This window comes from Thermobia domestica, chromosome 10 (assembly GCF_964235325.1).
Source record: "Thermobia domestica chromosome 10, izTheDome1.hap1.1, whole genome shotgun sequence".
Taxonomy (NCBI): domain Eukaryota; kingdom Metazoa; phylum Arthropoda; class Insecta; order Zygentoma; family Lepismatidae; genus Thermobia; species Thermobia domestica.
This window is the reverse complement of record NC_137463.1, coordinates 104,083,938-104,101,022: the sequence shown is the minus strand read 5'-3', so window position 1 is coordinate 104,101,022 and position 17,085 is coordinate 104,083,938. Positions and strand designations below refer to the sequence as shown.

The window sequence follows — 17,085 nt, the reverse complement described above, 5'->3', positions numbered from 1 at the left end:
TTATGCAGTTGTTATACAGGCTGTCTGAAAAGTCCCATGACACAGGGTAACTTTGTTATTATCAGAGTTACAACAAAATGTAAGAAGAGATACCGACACCAAATATGACGTTTTCAATCTAAAGTGAAGGATTTTTTTTTTTTTTTTTAAATCGGACGAATTATTTGGGCTGTACACTCTTTATGTGCCCAATGTTAAATGAAAATGCGACGCTGCCGTTTACCTGGATCCACAGCATAAGTGAATGATGTTAGTGTTTGAAATGGGGGCTAGCCATCAACATATTAGTGTAAAAGACATTCACTTAAGTTGTGGGTCACTTCACTCACTAATCTCGTGGCTAATCTAAGTTTGCAGTGACGTAAGCACTGGCCCACTCACAATCAGAAGGAATTTGTATTGTATTCATGCGCGCGTGCAGCTGACAGTCAGTGTGTGAAGCGACGCGTAGGAGTGAACACAGAGCTTCGATCGACGATCACTTAGCAGTTAGTCACAACAGTCGAAATTTCTTTATCCGTGGGATCCTTGTTCCATCCATTACAACAAAATTTATACACTTTCTGATCCCAATCAGAAATAAGCGCTCTACTACTGAGCCACCGTGCCCCATATAGAATGAACAAAAATAAAAGTGCTTGCAAATCTCAGATCTTTATATATATATATATAAAATCAGCTTTCGGTGTCTCTCTGGGCCTTATTCAGTAGCTGATTCATCAACACAACGTAACAACTGCATCTTATTATGCGATAATAAGCATAGCAGATATATATTTTACGTTGCATTGCGATCAGCAAATTCTACGATGAAAGCCTCTATCTTTAATAGACTTATGGGAAACCACGTGGTAAATAGGGAAATTTTAAAGATGCAAATTATAATAGAAAATTGAATCTCAATAAGATATATTGTGCTGTTCCTTGTGCTTCTACTGTGTGTTTATTTAAAAATGCGTAGTTGCTTGGTTGGATCTGAGTTCCTTTCAGCACTGAGGGTAAGTTATCCATGGACCTACAGCTTAACATGGATTTCCACACGGAATCGAAGCTGGGTCTCCCACACTGAAAGCGCGTACCCTAACCATATAACCAAGGAAGCACAAGACCAAGAGTTTATATTATTTCTGTCGTTCACATTGAAGTTTGTGTAAATATGCAAAAGAAATTGTATTCTAAAACTTAAAGGTCTTCTTCTTCTTCTTTTGTGTGTGTGTGTGTGTGTAAATCAGGATCACTGCTGATTTCAGCCGAAATTTCTTTCACCGTGGGAGACTTATTGCTTCCATTGCACCAAAATGTATGCACCTTCCAACGGATGACACGCTTTGTAAGATCGTTCATTTTTTCCAATCGTGTATCTTTATTTTTCACTCCGTCTCTTGTCTTTGCGGGTGTTGACACTTTCCCTTCTTCCAAGAATTCCTTTTTCACGCTCATTGACACGCCAAGCAAGGCTAAGGACATCACTCACACTCTTACAGGGATCGGCACATCGTAAGTATGAACACACGTTTAAAACAATTTGCCTTGCTTGGCTATTTAATGGACTGCCACCTCTATGTAATCGAAAATAACATGCAGGTTAGGGCGTCCCTTATGCATACCCAAAAAAACGAAATTCGAGATAATCACTGGGCCACCTCTTATATTTTTTCCTTTCCATATAAAATGAATTTGAGCAAAATTTCAGTTTGATACGATAATAATTAGAGGTCGCTCAAGCTCAACAAACTTTATTAGCTTTTTTCTATTATAAGCCATTCATACAATTACAAGAGAGCCTTACCTTCGCAGGTCTACGTAACCGAACGGAAGAAAACATTTTGTTCGTAACACATTTGGTGTAAATACCACTTTTTACACATACACACATTATATACAATACATAATTACACACACTCATACATCCCTAGTGATTTTCTTTACTAAGAGTTTCTTTCTTTCAGTTGGGGAAATTTCGTCTGTGCCCTTGGACAACTTGCAGCAAAAACTGTCTTTGAGACTCATCACAAACAATCGCTCTGTTAAATTCTTGTGTTACAGCAACTGCTCTTTCAACACTATCATTCACACCGTTCAAACGCCGAACAATTGCCAGTCCCAAAGTCTTGTCTTTCATCCCATGTACTTGGATCACTCTGCAGAATGTTTGTAGGTATGCCAAGCCACTGAAAGAATAGATTTTTTGGTCACAAATGAATCAATTTCCGCATGTAAGTATTTGTTGGGTTATCAATAATCTTGCGTTGAGACGGAGTATTTTCCCCTTCACGTTCTTTTAGAGCCTTTACCATTCTTCGTTTACAATCTAGCGACAACGTTTGGTCAAGAAAAGCCAAAGCGACCAGCACCTCACTCAAATACCACAAATGTCTCATCAGCTTCTGAAGCGCAGCCTCCGCAACACGTGGGATATTGCTCTTGGATTGAATAAGTCCTTGAAGTAGTTCGAGATCACAAGCGGGAGCAAGTTCACCATGCGTTGCTGTAAACTATGCTTTAACATAAAACACAGTCAAAAAATGCAGACTTCTTGGATTCCCTTTTCTTCCTGTTTGGTTATTCGAAGTTGATAATTAAGCATGTAAATTTTGAAGTTGTATAGTGCCTTCGATAACCACCTGGCATGATGAATCGCACCTGGTCTTCTAAAGTGAACTCCTGTCTGTGGTTGCTGCCAAGGAAAATTACTGTTAATTCTAGAAGTTCCAGATAATCATCTCTGTAATGATCTGACTGCAATTGACGTTGTGCAAAATCCAGAACAGATTCTACGTTGTTTCCCAGTAAATCAGATATAACTTTGTTTAAGATAACGGGCTCATATTTGATGAGATCGACTTTGTCCCAAAATTGTTGTAATGTCTCGAAAATGCGACCTTGGGCCCAGTGGTTACACTACCACAAACGCGAATTTTAAATACATTAGCAAGCATTAATTCCAAAACGTGATGACGACATGGAAAGTTAAGAAGTTTTTTTCTTTAAAAGACTCTGTAAGTGCGTGCAGGTACCCGATATGTTCCCTGTATTACTCGCAGTTGTGTCAAAACACAGTGCAGCTACTCTGTCGGCAATTTTCCAGTCCTTTAACAATTCAACATCTGCTATAGCTTGTGCAAGACCAGTGGTTCTTTCTAATTTTGCGGCTCCTAGCAATTTGTCTTCAGTTTTACCAGACAAGTCCCTAACAATCACAGGTAAACGTTCTGTTTTCTTATTGTTGTACTCGTCATCCATTAATTTGCTGTCCCACTGAACCTGAAATGGCCCCTCAGGTTGAAATTTGGCTTTCAACATTTCCGCTGATACTTTACGATGGTGTTGCAGACTACGTGAAACTGTTGAGCGGTTTAAAGCTAGTAAAGTTGTATCATGTCTTAAGCTCTTTGCAGTAGCAGTTATTAAATACGTTGCTTTCCTAACGCTCACTTTAGTTCTATCTAATGTTGCACACAATTCAGAAGTAAACACACTCTGTCTTGCTCGATTCTTTGGTGTTACCTTCTGTAGAGTGGTTGAAAGTTGTGAGTAAAAGTGTCATTAGAAATTGCATTTGAGTCGTCACCTTCGATTTCATCAGAACAAATACTTGCATCCAAAGTCACCACTGTTTCCTTGCTTTGACGTTCCAGTTCTTTCTGTTTCAATTTGTTAAATCTTTCCTGTCTCTCTCTAGATCTCGACTCTCTCACGGCAAGTGTTTTATCCACACCACCCATTGTTCCTGGACATCCAGGTTGTCGTTGCGCTATGAGAAAGTCTTTGTCTTCTTTATTCTTCATCACATCCAAAGCATTAGCACAAGCGATATCAAACATTTTTCCTAACTCACCCACAAACTGTTTTTCATTATTCACTTGTGTATTAGTTTTCCTACTGGCATTTTTCTTTAATTTGCACAACTTCTCAAATAACTGTTCAACTTTGGTGACCATATGCTTCCTCGCACGAATTGGAATGCGTGCTCTTTCCCAAAATTCCTCAACTTCTTGCATTACATAGTGTGAACTTTCTCGTACAGTCTTTTTCAACAATAGATGATGATGGAGAAACAATTCCAGGACCTGTTTATTGGAAGGGAGTTTGCTACCTAGTATCACATGGTCTGTGCTGCCCAGCAAGTAAATTTTACTATTATTGCTGGTCGAGTAGGAGGTTTTCTTTTTCTGGTCCATTTCTCACTCAAAATTAATGCACCGAGATCCTCTCAAACGTCTTACTGATTGATGATACACCAAACACCATGATCTACCAGACGATCAAACGTACGAGATACAGTAAAGAAATCCAAAGCTTCCTTAACCAACTTTAAATTCCCAGTTTGCACGTAAACGACAACGGTAGTTTGGTTATTTAATAAGAGAAAGACCTTAAAATTGATCTTTAAATATAAATTGAAACAAAATCCTGCATACAGATTAACAAGACGTTAAACAGCAAGGCAATTCTGTGTACATTGCACAAGAAATTATTGTCAACGGCTCTTCTTTTGTTACAATAGTGCTGCTATCTGTTGGTCATCTCTTGAAGTATATACGAATAGCAACATTCTGTATACCTGATTTCAAAAGGCTTGAGCGACCAGTAAATATTTGAATATTAAAGAAATTTTTGATGTGTAACCTATTCTAACGAAGAAGAAAAGAAATAACGGGTGGCCTGCTAATTTTTCCAATTTTCGAAAATAAGGGACACCCTAATGCAGGTGAACAGTGTAATGCCCCTCGATCTCGGTCCGATAGGACTCAACACTGAATTTAAAAAAAAAAAAAAAGAAAAAGGAATCCTTACCCCACAAGACCAGAGGCTCGTATCCACTAAGGTTACCGCAAGCAGCCGTGAAATTTTCCAGAAAACAAGACTTAATATTATTTAGTTTTTAAAAATATTATGGCAAATCAGAGCAAAAATTTCATCTGATAACAATTTATTAACAATAATTCAAAGTCAAAACAGCTGAATAAATAATTTGAATTAAAGATTGAATTGAATATGTATGTAGTGATAATTTCCTTCAATTCAGCAATCTACCTTATAATAATTAATATTTAATTTAAGATACAATATACAACACCTTTAATAGATCGATTGTCCAATTTAATCAAGACTTTTAACGATTTTACAACTTACTAATTTATGAACGATGTAGCAACAAATGACGTAAGGTAGTATTTTCGGAACTAATAACTAAATAGAAACGAGGCAGCAATAAACTGCATACGCTAATAACTTAAGTAATGATTACATAAATAGTTAAATACGTTAGTCTTTCTTAAAGCTTGTCTTGCAATTTCTGGAATTTTACTTTTTTAAAAAAAAAAAATTACAGAAACGGATCCGAGTTCAATTTCTTTAACAAATTAGACTGATCAACCAAATGGAGCAAATAACACAACCGAACACATACATTAACTGTCACAAAGACACAGAAAGGATAGAAAAGGAAGTTAACAAACTGGTTTCTTACCTTTAATTATCCGCAATCTGCTCACCCTCCTATTTACTTCTCTGTCTGTGCCCAATATTAATAAATTCAGGAAAGAAATAAAGAAACAAAAACCAGCAAACAACGACAGGTTCCTTCAACAAATCCCTCCTGGACTCGGCCATTCAACGAATACTCGAAGCGAAGGCAAACAGAAACTACTCGCAGCAACACCCAGCGGAAGCAGCGACAGGTCACAACTGACCTCCCACTACCTACGGAGCCACGAGGCAGGGAAGAAACGCGTTGTTGCCACATCGTCATAACTATAAACTCTTATTACTTCAATTCACATAATCCAATATTATTTATGTTCACAACATACATTATTTAATTATTTCTTCTTTCTTTTCATGTCCATAATAAGTATTTTATTTAACAATTTTTATTCATTTATATTCAACTTGATTACGTTAAATAGACTCGTCCATATTTTCTGGGGGTGTTTCCTAAGCCGTCAAACCAGCGCAGAAGTATGTCCCAAGGAACGTCATCCAGTGGCGGCTCGAAGGGAAGTCACACACATCAGTGACGGCTCCAATGTATGAACCATTACAACCTACCCCTCCGCGAAAAAAAAATTTACACAGTAAAATTTTTCCTTTTCTGTTCGAATTATCTAAATTTTTTGGACTGGCGGCTGGAAAACTCAAACAAAAACATAAAAATAAACAGGAATTAATAACAATTGCACAATAAAATTTATATTAACACATTAAAATATTACTTCAATTTTATTATTTTCCCTTTCATTTGAACAACAATATGAATCTCATTTATACTATAAAATTTTACTTTATCTGGCCAGATTTAAAAGACAAGAATTTAATTCTTAACAACCACAATATACTTTCATAAAATAAACAACTTACACATAATATTTATTTATTTTAATTTATAATCATTGTATTTTTACAGAAGTGTACTGGACGAGTGCTATGTGTTTTAAATTGTCATTCTTACCTTCAAGTTTTTTACATTCTTCGGGGATAATACTTTTTAAGTTCAGTTACATGCGATCGTCGCCAGCTATCTGAAGCATCCTCAGGATTAGACAGAAGCACCGTATTAGGAGTTAAAAATCTTTGCACAATAAATGGACCATACCATTTATAAGATAATGATTTATTTATTTTATCTTTTAAAGAGGATTTTACATGGTTTTTTAATAATACCATGTCCCCAACATTAATTACCACAGATCGACGTCTCTGCAGCATTAATTTTCTTCTAGTTTCCCAACTCTTGTCATGTTACTTAAGGCATTTTTCCAGATTTCTGAACTATTATGTGTGTTCAAGTCGAACTCTGAAACTTCCCACCTCATTTCTAAAGGAGTTAGTAATGGACGTCCAAAAAATAATTCAGATGGGATAGCTTTCAGTCCCGAGTGCTCACAAAGATTTAACATAAATTGAAATTCTGGAATTGCCTCAGACCAATTTTGTTGATTATCCCCAAAATACGCTCTAAGGGAAATTTTCAGCGTTTTGATAAAACGCTCTGCACAATTCGCCTCAGCGTGATAAGGGCTTATTTTAATATGTTTTATACCATGACTATAACAAAAAATTTTAAAGGTTTGAGAAACAAAGACAGAAGCGTTATCTGATGAGAGGGTCTCCGGAAAACCCAATCGACAGAAAACTTCAAGTAGTTTCTTACATATGGTCATAGCGGACAAAATTCTTAATCTCTCTAGAAAAACATACCTAGTTGCATTATCGACGCCGATTAAGATATATTTAAATCCTTTAGACACAGGTAATGGACCAATTACATCGACCATTACATTTTCCAATATTCTAGAGCTATGTGTTGATTGCAAATGACCCATTTTCTTTTTATTACATTCCTTTATTCTCTGACAGAGATCACAAGTCTTGACGTAGTTCTTTACGTCATCTACGATCCCCTCCCACGTATATCTTCTCATTACCTTAAGTAAAGTACGGAAGGAACCGGAATGTCCACCCGTCAATCGATGATCGTGGTAAAACTCAATAACAGGAATACGGAGATCGGATGGGATCACAATCTTATAAGGATAAGAAAGAGCCTTAGTCTTTTTCATAAGTAATCCTTTACTAAGAATGTAATTCCCAACATTTCGACCATTCTCAATTTCTTCTATAATACCCTTTAATGCTTCGTCCTTTCTCTGAAGATCTTTAAGTGGTTCCTTTACCAAAGGTAAACTCCACGAGTTGGCAACATTTAAATTTCTTTTCATGATTGCCAAACCCATCGGCCCATCAATTTGACTGAATTCAAACGGATCGTACATACGAGTAAAAAAATCAGCAACTATGTTTTCCTGTGATTTTATATGTTTTAATTTGAAAGAGAATTGACAAAGTGTTTCAACAAGTGGGCCATACTTTTGCAACCTTTTAGCATTACCTAATATCCAACTAAGTGCTTTGTTGTCGGTATAAACATCAAATTCATTTATTAGATAATGCTTATAGCGTTCTATTGTGCGAACAAGACTAATAAACTCTATTTCATAGATGCTTCTGTGTCTATCTGCTTCAGATAGTTTTTTCGAATAGAACCCTACAGGGAGAAGGCGATTATTGTCGTCATATTGTGACACGCATCCAGCCACCGCTTTCCCTGACCCATCAACATGGATCACAAAGCGTTTAGACAGATCAGGCGTTTTCAAAACCACATTATCGATGAGTGTTTTCTTTAACTGATCTAAGCAAGCTTGATGTTCCGCCTTCCACTCAAAAGGTTTCTTAGGAGAACGCAATTCACTCAGTGGTGCCATTAGATCTTGTAAATTTGGAATAAATTTTCCAAAATAAGAAAAAAGACCACATATTTTTAACACACCACGTCTATTTCGAGGTGGGGGAATATTTTGAACTGCTGATATTCTACTTTGATCTATTTGAATATTATTTCCATCAACTACAAACCCAAGATAATGTATACGTTTGTAAAAGAAAATACTCTTATCTGGTGAAATAGTAACACCAAAAGCGCGCAACCTATCTAAAACCTCTTTCAGAAGTATCTTGTGTTCTTCAATAGTTGATGAAAATAAAAGTAAATCGTCAAAATATATTCTTACACCTTTTCCTTGCATGTCACCTAATACCCTTTGCATCCCTCGAGCCAAAAGGCTGCTACCAGTTTTAATTCCTGCAGGAACTCTATTATATTGGTAGGAACCCCTTGGTGTTACAATAGTAGTAATCTCACAAGAGCTTTTATGCAAAGAGATTTGTTGGTATGCACGTTTCCAGTCTAACCTGCTAAATACAGACATGCCTGCTAGGCTTGTTAAACATTCCTCCAAATTGGGGGAAGGAAAAACATCATTAACTATGAGCTGATTCGCCCTACAGTAGTTTCCAACAATTCTGTAAGTGTTATTTTTATTACGAACTAGAAAACAACTACTTCCATAATTGGAATGATCAACTTCAGTGAGAATACCTTGTTTAATCAACTCATCAATATGATCATAAAATATTTTTTCCTTAGCCTTTGGTACAGGGAAAGGAGCTTCCTTAAAAGGCTTTTGTTCTTTCAAATAAATTCGACCCTCAAACCCTTTTATACAACCAATATTATCAGATATTACGTCACTATACTCTTTCTTTAACTCGTCCACGAATGCAAGAACCTCAGGCTCAGTATATTGTGTAGGAGAATTTAAACCAAGGGAATCCACTGTTGACATTCGAGGTTTAATATCACAAACTGTTTTTTGTACTTGAACATCTGCTGGAAAAAACTTTTTATTTTTTGCTATTAATTCATGAAATTTATTAGCTTGTTCTATATCGATGTCAGAAGCTTGTGATGAACTGTCATCCATAACTGCATTCGGAGTTTCACTAATAACATTTACGGAACTATTATTCGAAACAGTCAATTCCGGTAAAGCCTGAACCTTATTATCCACATCGCTAGCAGTCTTCTTACTTTTTCGCTTTCTTTTCCTTCTTTTCTTTCTACTCGAAGACGAAGAATTAGTTAAGTTCGAATTTAAACAATTTGACTGTAATTGCTCTAACTCATTAGCTGATTCAACCACTACTTCATTCTGACAAGCAGTAACTATATTGGATTGTGTTGTATTTTCATCTATCACCGTTGCCAAATCAATCACTTTATGGTTATCACTAACCATCGATGAACGCATAGTGTCATAGTTCCTAATATTGGGAATAACATCATCAGCTCGATGGACAATATTTGCAGAGTTCAATTCATTCCCAATTACACGATCATAATTTCTGAATTCACTTAAACTAGAATAATATCCATTATCAACGTCCTCTCGAGGCTTACGTTCAGACGATAATATAGAACGCAATTCATTTAATTGATTAGTAGATGGCACTGATATTTCTAATAACTGTCTCTCTATATCATGAAGCTCTATCTCACACTGTATTCCAATATCCGCTAACGATAGCCTTTGATCACTTGCCTTTACAAATAACGACGCTATCTTGCCGGTATTTTTCTCTAAGTTCTTAGTGTTAACGGAATTTTGGCCAACCGGGTCACCTGATCTAAACCCCTTATGCTCCACTGAAGGACCAGAACTATTCAACGTATTGTATATTATATTAACTATCTTCTTGTTATTGCGTAATCTTAGTTTATTTAGTCCATAATCTATCACCGAACCAGTAGCTCTTAAAAATGGCGTTCCTAATAAGCAATCGCAGGGAAGATCCTCAACTATCCTGAATCTCACTCTTTCAAACCAACCTTGTATGTTCAGTACTAACATAATTTCACCAGATGACCTGTAATTTTGTCCTAAGGGAGCACTTATATTTAAGGGTTGTACTTCAACACGATAACGCTCCGCCCCACACTTCCGAACTAGATGTTCTGTCACTAAGTTATATGATGATCCACCATCCAAACAAGGAAAAACATTAACATCATTCACTTTCGCCTTAATAAAGGATGCCACTGTGTATTTCATCTCAACTGGAACACAATATTGTTTATCACGCATACTGAACCGACGCTCATACCCCGCGGAACGAGTATCATCGAATAAAGTGCCGCAATTCTGATTTACAATTCGTTTATTATCATCTTTTTCTAATTTACTTGTTTTAATTGAGGATGTGCACGCATTTGTACTTTTCATATTCATTTTACGACTATAATCCAATTGACTTCTATTAAATTTAACATATTGACTAGCCTTAGAACGCAATTCCTCAATAGAGAGTGGTATAAGGGTTTGCAACATTTTGAACCTAACTGCCGGGTTCATTCCATTAATAATTATTTTCACTAACTGTTGTTCATTATCAAAAACATCTAATACTTTGGCTGAAAAATAGATAGTATCAATATAATAATCAACAAACTCAGAAAGAGCTTGTTTACGATAAATGCGTTCACTAATTAATGTATGTTTAGCCGTGTCTGTAATAAATTTTTCCACAATGTTCTTTCTAAATGGAATCCATGTAACATTATTGTTCAATGCCCTTTGAACCTCACGCAAAAATGCACCTTCACATTTTATTAAAATAGATGACAAAAGAAATGACATTGGATAACTACTTTCCGATTGTACACGCTCCAAAATGAGTAATAATTCAAAAACAGCAAAACTATTATTACCATTAACCGGCTTAATATGCTTAATATTATTTTCCAATACTTCAATGTTCTTATTAAATGAATATTTTTCAAAATATTTATTATATGAAAATGTTCTGGTAGGTTCGGATCTGGTACCATTACTTTTAGATTCACCCTCACATAAATGATCACAGCTACGAACAGGAATTTGATTTACTGTCTCAATTCTCATTTGATTATAACGACCAGTATTTAGATGTAATGAACCTATGGGAGTTGAGTTTCTCAAATAAGATACTCGTCTATAATAGTTCTGCATATTTAAATAAGGATTTCGAACCCCTTCACTTCTATTCGGAGTAATATCCGCAGAAGGCTCACAGTATCTGTCACGAAACTCTACACGTCTTGTTTCATTACTCATACTATCAGGAAACACTTGATCCGACATAGGTGGTTGAACGACCCTACTCACATTCTGAATGGTTCCTGATTCGATCCCAGAAGCAAACACTGGTTCCACATTTCCATGCATACTAAAATTCCTATTCTGAAACGTGTTGTCTAATAGAATAGATCGGGCAGGGGGTGTTAGACTCATAGAAGTCTCACCGACTGTACTATTATTTACAAAACCGGTCTGGTCAATTGTATAAAGATCATTATCACTTGGCATGGTAATACTGACATATTCGTTATCGCAAGACATTTCAACCAATATAATAGCAAGTATATTCAATAAATAATAATACATATAAATCTAAATATATACAAGTAACTACTTTAATACTAAACACAAACTAACTACAAAGAATTTCGACCAAAGCAGAAAAAAAACAACGGTTCAATGCAAACAAAAACACGCAGCTCTCCCAGTACACATCCGCATTTCAACGATCTCAACTATTATGCAATAACTACAACATTGTCGATTATATTAAACAATATTTCCTCACTTCTTTACTTTCTAACAGACTAACGTTTCCTTTATTTTAAGTTAAGTATCAATTATTCAACTATTTTCATTACATTGAACTGAATACATACCCAAAAAATTCCGTAAATAATAAATAAGATTTTTTTTTTTTAATGTATTGAGTAGTACTGTATTGAGGAGTTGAGTTATGAATTGAGGTGAGTTGTGACCTGTCGTATGTAATGCCCCTCGATCTCGGTCCGATAGGACTCAACACTGAATTTAAAAAAAAAAAAAAAGAAAAAGGAATCCTTACCCCACAAGACCAGAGGCTCGTATCCACTAAGGTTACCGCAAGCAGCCGTGAAATTTTCCAGAAAACAAGACTTAATATTATTTAGTTTTTAAAAATATTATGGCAAATCAGAGCAAAAATTTCATCTGATAACAATTTATTAACAATAATTCAAAGTCAAAACAGCTGAATAAATAATTTGAATTAAAGATTGAATTGAATATGTATGTAGTGATAATTTCCTTCAATTCAGCAATCTACCTTATAATAATTAATATTTAATTTAAGATACAATATACAACACCTTTAATAGATCGATTGTCCAATTTAATCAAGACTTTTAACGATTTTACAACTTACTAATTTATGAACGATGTAGCAACAAATGACGTAAGGTAGTATTTTCGGAACTAATAACTAAATAGAAACGAGGCAGCAATAAACTGCATACGCTAATAACTTAAGTAATGATTACATAAATAGTTAAATACGTTAGTCTTTCTTAAAGCTTGTCTTGCAATTTCTGGAATTTTACTTTTTTAAAAAAAAAAAATTACAGAAACGGATCCGAGTTCAATTTCTTTAACAAATTAGACTGATCAACCAAATGGAGCAAATAACACAACCGAACACATACATTAACTGTCACAAAGACACAGAAAGGATAGAAAAGGAAGTTAACAAACTGGTTTCTTACCTTTAATTATCCGCAATCTGCTCACCCTCCTATTTACTTCTCTGTCTGTGCCCAATATTAATAAATTCAGGAAAGAAATAAAGAAACAAAAACCAGCAAACAACGACAGGTTCCTTCAACAAATCCCTCCTGGACTCGGCCATTCAACGAATACTCGAAGCGAAGGCAAACAGAAACTACTCGCAGCAACACCCAGCGGAAGCAGCGACAGGTCACAACTGACCTCCCACTACCTACGGAGCCACGAGGCAGGGAAGAAACGCGTTGTTGCCACATCGTCATAACTATAAACTCTTATTACTTCAATTCACATAATCCAATATTATTTATGTTCACAACATACATTATTTAATTATTTCTTCTTTCTTTTCATGTCCATAATAAGTATTTTATTTAACAATTTTTATTCATTTATATTCAACTTGATTACGTTAAATAGACTCGTCCATATTTTCTGGGGGTGTTTCCTAAGCCGTCAAACCAGCGCAGAAGTATGTCCCAAGGAACGTCATCCAGTGGCGGCTCGAAGGGAAGTCACACACATCAGTGACGGCTCCAATGTATGAACCATTACAACAGACACTGAATTTTCCTTGTACAGGACGCCATATTGCACATGTACAGCAGAAAACAAGCTATTTTATACATATATACAAATTATTGTACTTCACAAATATATTGTAGTTCTTTGATCTGCATAGTTTGTTCTACATAAAGGGTATTCTTTAAAATGTGGGATTATTTGTTTGCGCGCATCGATAAACCGTACTGCTTGTTACAGAAAATGTTGCAGCCCTCTGTTTGTTTCTGTAACTTAAGATCATTGGGTATTTTTAAGCATGCATTATGTATTTATTAACTATTTGTTATTTCAAAGTACTAATAATTTTAATTATGTCCAGGTAAATGTTAAAAGCCAGGTTCTGTAATAGGAAACTCTATCATAATGGTGCAACTTCAACACTACCAGGATTTACTTATGCTTAGTGATTTAGAGCTACTGAAACTACGTCACTGAAAGTTTGTGTTGATCACGAGTTTAGATTGAAAACATCATATTTGGAGACGGTTTTCCCTCTTACATTTTGTTGTAACTCTGATAATAACAGTTACCTTATGTCAGGGGACTTTTGAGACACCCTGTATATATACATTTACAAATCTACTACAAAAACATATAAAACAGCCTTCATACACCAAAAATGCAGTTTTATTTATATCTGAAGGTCATAGTTTACAGATAACAGACTTGATGTTGACTTAAGTAACGTATACTAAATGAGCTTTACTTGAGCACAAGTCTATAAAAATATTACATGTTGCATGTATATCTAGATGAGGTTTCCTTGTAGAATTTAGATGAACTAGAAGTTACACGTAAGTCTTGGGCCTGCTGTATATTATAGGTTAAAATCATGCTTAATTGAAAGCCATAATTGTTTACATGTACCTTTTTTTCCCCTTCTTTAGCTTGTCCACCAACCAACACGCGGTTACATAAATATTAATGCTCAAATCTATATATGGTTATGGCTTTTGTCAATGTTCAGTATAATCACGTCAGTATTCAGTATAATCATTATCCATTCTGCGATAATTAAATTGGAACAATACAGTTTAAGTTGCAATCGTCATAATATATTACTGCAGAAATACTCAAAACTAAATATGATTACGGTCCTCGTCCTATTTTGAAATAATTAAATTGAAACAATGCAGGTTTTAAGTTGCAATTAAATCGTCACAATAATTTTAAATCTACAAATTGTTTATATGCTAGCGACATCTATTAGCGTAACTCCTTAATATTAGGAATCTGCGTGACGCACTGAGACGTTTGCCTTTTATAAATAGGATGTTGTTTTTTTTATTTTTTCTTTCCAAATGTTTTCATTGAACTCTAAGTTGAGGATAAAAAAAGAGATTTATGAAATGCTATTCTTAAGGCGGAAAAGGAAACTTACAATTATCTTTTGGGGGTGTTCATCAAATCTCGGAAATAGTTAAACGGAGGAACTTAAAACTTTTTACATGTGTCACCGATTAATCTACGTTTAAAAATAAAGTGGAGTTTTGAGAAATGCAAACCTTACGGAGCAAAAGAGACTCGGAACATTTTTCTTCCTTCATAAAATCTCCGAAATCGTTGAGTGTAGAAAACTAAAATTTTGTACAATTATTCTTCTTAAAGTTTAAACTATAGGTACGGTGGAATTTGGTGAAATTCAAATTCAAGGGAATGGAGAGAAGGTTAAATGTTTTCTCGTTCTATGATTTCGAAATTTTGAACAAATGTTTTCTATATACCTTTAACCTTTAACCCCATCTACTGTTAAAGCAAGCACACTAGGATCGCTATTGATTGAGAGAACCGAATGACATACAGTGAACATAGATGTGCGATAGGGGACGAGACTTAATCTTCTCAGCCTTGACGCTTCGCAGATGTAATGAGATAACGGGTACGAGCATGACGAATGCGCAATGTTGGAGATTTTCGGATCCGATTAAAAGTAGCAAGAGGGCGACGACGAGCCAGGAGAGTTTCACGGATGCCCACAGACCACCATGGGATTTGTCGTCGTGTACAGTTGCTTCCAAATTCTGGAATAGAACAATGGGGAGCATCTACAGAGTAATCCCAAAGTTCCGTTACCCCCTATGTATAATATAGATGTCAATGAATCGTTTCTGATTGTTGCAGGTGCTGATATACATCTAAATCATGGCTGATGAGTCCACTTCTACCAGGGAAGAACGGATCGTAATGAGCACGTGGGCTCATGAATGACCTCATACAAGAAAATCAATGAGATCAGAATGATTTCACCAGGGGCGGATCCAGGGGGGGGGGCGATCGCCCCTTCTCCAGAAGAGGAAACTTTCTTATTTTATATATATAAATAAAACCCATCCCAAAGTTTGGATCCCTTAAAAGTAGCAGTATGACAACCTCCTCCCCCCCAGAAGTCTGTCCTGGATTTCACTGTAGGGTTTCAGAAATCTTCCTCTCCAAAACCAACAATTTTACGGTGGGATAAAAAGCACTTTGCAACTGGTTGTATAGAAGATAAGCCCCGCTCCGGATGACCACCAAAACGACTGGAAACATGTGGAGGCTACAGCATCTGGCTAACGTTCGAAAAAAAGTAAGCGATCACAGGAACTGGGTGTATCACACTTGACATTACAAAAACGTATGACGAAGGATTTGCAGTTAAAGGCATTTAAACCTTGGTTTGTGAACGAACTGAGTGATAGTGACATGCAAATATATCAGCAGGCTTGTGGGCGAATGCTCGATGCCTTTACAACTCGTTTTTCAAGGGGAAAAGTGCGTTTCTCGGACGAGTGTGCAATACATCGCAGTCCTGATGTGGCCACCCCGAAGTCATGATCTGTCATCTTGCGACAATTAACTATGAGGGTTCATTAAACAAAAGGTTACTGCCACACGTTAGGAGACGGTTGACGATCTTAAGGATACTGTGCGACGTGCATTTACTGTCATTATGCCAGTAATGTTGAAGAGAATTTCATACCGTACAAAGAGGAGAATCATACTCTGTTATGGAAACGATGGTGTACACTCTGGAATAAATAGTAACGGATAGTCACACTATCTCAAAGTTGTCCTCTGGCATGATCCCACATTAATACAATGCGACAATTCCATGAATATATGGACACGCGATAGAGAGTTACGGGACTTTGTGATCACTCTGTACTGTATAATAGTGTGTTCAAGTATGTTCACAGAACCGTCTATAGAGAACCCATCAGGAGTATTAAATTCACTGAGCTCCCGAAATGTTTACCAATCAGCAGGTTTTCAGTTAAAACGTGGAACACAATTTGCATTGGCAACGGTCAGATCTGTAGTGATCACTATACAGATTACAGCTCATGTGGGAAATTATCGGTTGACAGAGATCGGGATGTATACTTCTAGTTAATGAGTCAGCAGCCGCCACAATGTACAGACTAAGGGCAATACACGAATATGTGGCGGGGACAACAGAGAAATGGATAGGGAGCGTCCCGCTCTCCTCAAGGAAGTCGCTCACCTAACAGTCCGATAGTCTGTTCGGGTAGAGCTCTAT

The 17,085-nt window shown here is 36.1% G+C and overlaps 1 protein-coding gene across 3 annotated transcripts in view; it reads right to left on the bottom strand.

The window, feature by feature from the left end:
- Window positions 1-17,085, bottom strand: part of LOC145662617 (uncharacterized) — a 132,621-nt gene that overhangs the window by 49,947 nt on the left and 65,589 nt on the right. The window lies entirely within an intron of this gene.